Here is a 6,774-nt window from a genome sequence, read left to right on the forward strand (position 1 = left end):
TTCATTTTTTACACTGAAGTTATTTTTATTGACACACACAAAAATGTTACAGAGTTGACACAGCTCACAATGATCACATACTCGCGACATCCGTGACGTCGTTCGTGGGAAAATAGGTCTCTCCTGTCTTCCTGTAACTGGGACAAAGACTGTTTATCTGTTGAAGGATTTTAGGTAACTAGATATTAGTGTTTATAACGGTCCTCGGGCTAGCCGATCACGTACTGCGGAGACGCGTCGGCATCTGGTAAACATCCTGCCCGGAGAATAGGATCTACGTGTGGCGAGCTACGGGACAGAAACCGTTGGAATGTTTACTGCCACGTGCCGCTATAAATCTTTCTTTTAAGGAGAGCTATAGGGTTACTCAATGCCATTGTTAGACAAAGCGTTCATCCCTTGACCGCGGCTACGTTCGGCGACTAATTGTCGCCTTGAGCCCAAGCTCATCATCACAAATCTCGAACAATTACAATCGGACTGGGTGACTACAATTGTTTAATTACAGCTATGGTAGATTCTAGATTACGGTGTTAAGGAATTATTCCGAAATACCAAGGGAAAGGCTCCGATGACCTTTCATCTCCGACATATACTTTAGCCTGCCACGTGATTCTAACAACCTCGATTGAATTTATGTGCAAGTGCAAGTGCATTTTACGCAGTTTATCAATAGTTAGCGACTATCTCCACTCGAATAACTCTACCAGTGCTATACAGCTCTCAGGGTGCATGCCGTGATCGCCCACTCCTTATAATAATATCAAACAATCCCATTATTTACATCTACAAATTTAAAGCCGTCGCAACAGAATACCCATCCACTAGGTAAACAAAACAAAATAATACAACCGCCAAGCACGAACGCTCTGTAGATTGTTATCATCTGTTCCATTCGTGCTTTATAGACTAAACACTCATTCGTTAGATATTTAATTATTAAATTCAAATTATAAACCGAATTTCAGCCACTGTCTAATAAATACTGCTCGCAAACCATCTATCATTTCTTAAATCAAATATAAGAATTGTTTATTTTATAAATTATGCTGTGTGTCTAAACACAGCCCACTGAAACATTGTATCGACCGCGTGACATTGATTGTCAACAAGTCCTATAAACTAAGATCTTTCAAATTTCTTTTGTTTTTGATAGACACAACCGCTAGCCGATGAGTTATTCCGGTATATTTGGCTTGTTCTTTGTTATTATACAATTACTGCCATTTTTTACGACTGACCTCCTTTCTCGTAGTGACGCGACACTATGCTATATTTAATCAAAACTCATAATTGTAGCGATAAAATACTTCCTATCAATACAATATTATTTAATACAATAATATAAAATTTAAATATCCTGGTTTAGGGCTGTTAAAGGATATAGGTTTGAGTTTATTAATTAATCGATTCACGCAGATTCGATTTTCTCCAATATATTTGATCGCCTCGTACAACACGTCTTAACACACAGAATACACTCGGTCAATTAACACGTGGTCGACTTCTAAGACAAAAGAGCGTCGTTAGAAGTCGTACCAACTTAGCTTGTAGCAACTAGCGATCATGCCAACCTAACATTTTTCAACACTCCCCTTTGATCGTAGTTCCTACAAGCCCCATAGCTTTGGTGAAATACTGAGTCTTAACCCTATTTAAGCCTTTGGTAAGGATGCCAGCGTCATTCTCAGGACTAGGTATATACGTATAATCTAATATCCCCTATATATAATACGTATAATCTAATATAAAAGTAACGCACTTGGACGTGCTTAGAACTTTTGGCAGCTACTTCATCCTTTGACCATGAAATAGCTCCGATATTATCACAGAAGATCTTGCAAGGGCGAGGGCAATATGACAATTGGCCCAACTCCCTTAACAGTAAGGAAATCCACACTGTTTCCCTTGCTGCTTCCTGCATCGTCACGAACTCCGCTTCGCACGTCGATTGAGCTATAATCGGTTGTTTTTTTGATAGCCAGGATATCGCACCACCAGCGAGTATGAACACATACCCGCTCCTGGATTTCCTGTCTACCGTGCAACCCGCAAAATCCGAGTCGCAAAACACCTTCAGAGGTTGCCCGGTTCTTTGGTATACTAACTTCAAGTCTTTGGTCTTTAGTAAATATCTGAATACCCGCTTCGCTGCTTTCCAATCGGATACAGTCGGATTCGCGCATCTTTGGCTTAGTTTCCCTATTGCACCCGCAACATCAGGACGACTTACAGTAGCTACATACATTATGTGCCCCACAGCTTGTTCATATAATTTGCTGTCGAGAGGCTCATCACGTTCAATATCAAACCCAGCCTCGCATTCTCTAGCTAGCGGTGTCGACACTCCCACCACCCCAACCTCACGAGTAATGTCAAACAGATCCAGCATTTGACCTATCTGTATGGATTGATCAAATATCACAGTGGTGCTGTTTGGCATGCTCAGGCGGATGGATAGAAATTGAGTGTCTACACCTAGCATTCTTACGTCTAATTTGTCCTTAATCCTAGTTTTGAATATTTCAATCCACTCCTTCGTCCCAAACACAAGAATGTCATCCACATACACAGCTACAATCAAATCTTTGGACGCATTCACATACACACATGGATCGCTCACACATGGGTTCAGACTCATACCCTTTAAAATACTATTGATGTGCCTAAACCACATTCTCCCAGCTTGTTTCAGTCCATACAGGCTCTTTTTAAGTTTACACACAAATTGAGTTCTGTCCTTCCCTGGCTTGGGAAATTCTGGTTGCTCCATGTATATATCCTCATCCAGAGAACTGTTGAGATACGCACATTCCACATCGATGTGCTCATAAACCCACCCATTCTCCGCAGATAGAGCAAGCAGAATTCTTAGAGTTCTGCGTTTCACTATTGGACTGAAGGTTTCTGAGTAATCTACTCCAGATCTCTGCCAGAATCCCCGAGCTACCAGTCTAGCCTTATACCTATCAGGGTCTCTCTTTATCACAAGCACCCACTTACAGTCTATAACGTTTTTATTTAAGTGTCTTTGCACAATGTCCCACACATCTTTTCTTTTTAGATTGTCTAATTCTTTCCTTATTGCGTCAGACCGCTTTTGAGCATCTGGCCCCCTCGGGGCTTCGTACACATTCACAGGTACACACATGTTTTGAGTTTTACAAACGGTCGCAGTATGAGCACAATTATCACATGTTTTCGGTTTGTGCCGTCTTGCCGGCCTCCTGGGCACAATCGGTACACTCACAGCCTCCACCGGATTATTCTCACTCGTTAAATTATCCATAAAGTAGTCAGTCTCCCCTTCGTCGTTTTCGCCATCACTCTGTGTTTCGACGTCAGTCTGGCCAACTCCCCTTCCAAGTTCAAAGGCTTCTACATCCCATATCCATTCTGAGGACCTACTTTTTATATTGCTCATCTCCGCTTTAGCGTTCTTGTAGGGGAACGTGTTCTCCACGAACCTGACATGACAGGATATTATCACCTTCTTGGTCTTCGGCAGGTAAACTCTATAACCTTTGACCTGTTTTTCATATCCTACAAATATTCCCTCATCCACCCTGCTCTCGAATTTTCCTCCGCTTGGACTCTTCAGATACCAGACTCTGCATCCAAGCACACTCAGTCTGTTAATCTCCCCTTGGAGGTCACATCCCTTACCCTTCCATAATTCCAGTGGGATCTTGTCTCCGATAGCAGTGAATGGAAATAGGTTCCTTATGTGACATGCCGTGTTCACAGCCTCCCCGCACAGATAGTCAGGGAGTCCTGATTGGATGAGTAAACATCTAGACATTTCGACCTATTTGCTCGTTCGGAAACCCCGTTTTGTTCAGGGTTTCTAGGAACGGTCTTTCTGTGTAAGATGCCTTTCTCCTTCAGATATTTCTCAAAGTTTTCCCCCGTGTACTCAACCCCGTTATCAGTTTGGAGGGCACTTATTTTGGATTGGTGCAAAGCCTCCACTTCCACCTGGTACTCGTTGAAACATTTGAGTACTTCATTCTTCCTACTGATGATTCTGACGTGCATGAAACGAGAAAAGTCATCAATAAGGGTCTCAAAATAATTACCTCCGCCCAGCCACTTGCATTGAGTTCTGCCACTAATATCGCTGTGAACAATCTCTAAAGGGCGTTGACACATGTGGTGAGCTGTCCTCGGAAATGGTACTTTGGTCATCTTTCCTTTCACGCAGACTCTGCATGATTCCTCATGTTTCCTCGAGTCCTCTTTCACACTACTTACAGGGATTTTCCTCATCGCATTCCCATGTAGATGACCTAATCTCTCATGCCATGATACGATACTTTTGTATGCCTTGGCTTCAATGACCTCAATGTCGTCGTCATCTTTCCCAGGTCTTTCCTGATCATTCTCCACGGAAACGTTTGCTACATGCCTTTCAGATGGTATTGTCTCTAGGTAATACACATTGTCTCCTGCCTTTGAATTGAATATTACATCCCCATCATCATGTGTACCGATGGCCTCATCCCTCGTACATACTGCCAATTGCCTGATTGAGATTAGATTCACATTTAATTCAGGTACCCACAGGACGTTCGACAAGTATAGATTCCACCTGCCACAGGCCTTAGTCATCTTCACGACGATCGTTCCTTTTCCCTTGACTTCCAGGTACACCTTACCAATCCTGATCTGTCCAGTTGCAGGCACGAAATCCACGAACCGATACCTGTCCGAAGTCATGTGATTTGAGGCCCCCGAGTCAAGGTAGCTGATCCTGTCCCTTTCCATGTGGCTGATAGATGATAGAGTTAGCGTGGAGATAAGTCCCTTGGACTTCGGTTTGTCTTCTGATTCTCTCTCCCTTTTGTCTCCTTGGTTTTGGTTTTGGTCCTCCTTATCTCCCTTTCCCTCTTGGCAGTGGTACGACATATGGCCTCATTTTCCACATTTGTAGCACTTCTTATCCTTTTGGTCTTTGTGCATTGGTTTCGCGCCATCTTTGCTTTGTTGAGGCTTGGGCCTCCATTGTTTCCAGGTCGCCATTGCGTTGTTCTTCTCGGAAGAATCCATGGCCGCTTTGATCTGTTTTTCTTCAAGTAGAAGATCGGACTTCACGATCCTCATGGTTAGACTCTTATCGATTCTTATTGTTCTAATATACATTGCATAATTTGGATCCGCCACGAGGCCGGCCAAAACGAAACATGCCATCATATGGTCTTCAATTTTTAATCCTACGTTGGAGAGCTTGTCGCATAGGTCGTATATCCTCCCGCAGTATGTGGAGATATCCATGTTGGGGGTCTTCTCTATAGTTCCCAGTTCCCGTATGCATAAAACAGTGTCCATCGACGTAGACCTCCGGTGGACGTCCCCTGGCACCTTCCAGGAATCCCTTGCTGTTTTCAAAGTCCTAATTTCCCCAAGATATTCGGGGCGAATATGCCGGGAAGGTACGCACGTGCCATGTTGTCCATCCTCATGCACTCTGGGTTCAACCTTTCTGCTGCCGTAAATCCTGGCTCTATTGCTTTCCAGCAACCCAGGAAAATTAACGAGCTTTCCGTCATTGTCTTCCAATATTCGTAATTCCCCTTTCTTAGGGCCGGCTTCATGTCGCTGTCCACATCACCTATTCTCTCCTGGTCGACCATGGCGTGGTCTCTTCTTGGATTATCTCAGAAAACACAAAACCTCAAAAGTAATGCCTTTTATTACCGCAGTTTACTGCCCTGGGCCCATAACCTGTTAAAGGATATAGGTTTGGGTTTATTAATTAATCGATTCACGCAGATTCGACTTTCTCCAATATATTTTGTAATAATATATCGCCTCGTAAGACACGTCTTAACACACAGAATACACTCGATCAATTAACACGTGGTCGATTTCTAAGACAAAAGAGCGTCGTTAGAAGTCGTACCAACTTAGCTTGTAGTAACTAGCGATCATGCCAACCTAACATTTCTCTACAAGGACGACATATCCAGTGAATTAACGGCGCCTGAACAATTGCATCTCCTTAAAATTAACGGGTAAATCTATAACATAAGTAACAAAATTATTATCTAATTTCGATCTAGTACCCAAAAACTGTTCAACATAAATTCACTATGCTCAAAGTGCATTGCCTTACAAATGATATCGATGTTTATGATATTTATTTGCTATATTATTGTTGATATTATTTGTTATAGGGCCAGACCACCGACCTCGGCCAGGACTATCCTGATTCGCCTTCAACATGGCCACAACCAACATAATATTAACTACGATAAAAACCAAAATTAATAATTTGACTCTAACTATCGCCGCTATAATACGACTGGCCTGTATACATATTAAATAATTTATAGTAAATAACTTGTTTATAAATACACCTTGTCATATTTATCTACACTATCCTTTATCTTACGACCTACACCCACCTTGACCTACACATTATCGGTATTCCTTTATATTGTTCACAAACCGTTATAGCGCAATATTTCCAAATTCTATCATGTTTAATTCGGAAATATTATAATGGAACTTTCGGGCAGCCGACTATATCAACCCAACTGTCTCGGGGTTCAAAGTAATTTCCTGTGCTCCCAGGTTTTTTCTTGTAACGCGGCTTGGCAAGTAGATAGTTGTCACTGTACGACACTATATAAAATAAATTAGAACCTACTCTAATGTAGCTACAGCTACAAACTCACATCGAAATACTCGAGGAACGGCCAAATAGATAGAAATAAACTGAAAATACGGGTAAATGCAACCTCACTATATTCACATTAAGGAAAGGTACCA

The sequence above is a fragment of the Bombus vosnesenskii genome, unplaced genomic scaffold (assembly GCF_011952255.1).
Source record: "Bombus vosnesenskii isolate JDL3184/JDL3185 unplaced genomic scaffold, Bvos_JDL3184-5_v1.1 scf7180000015307, whole genome shotgun sequence".
Classification (NCBI taxonomy): domain Eukaryota; kingdom Metazoa; phylum Arthropoda; class Insecta; order Hymenoptera; family Apidae; genus Bombus; species Bombus vosnesenskii.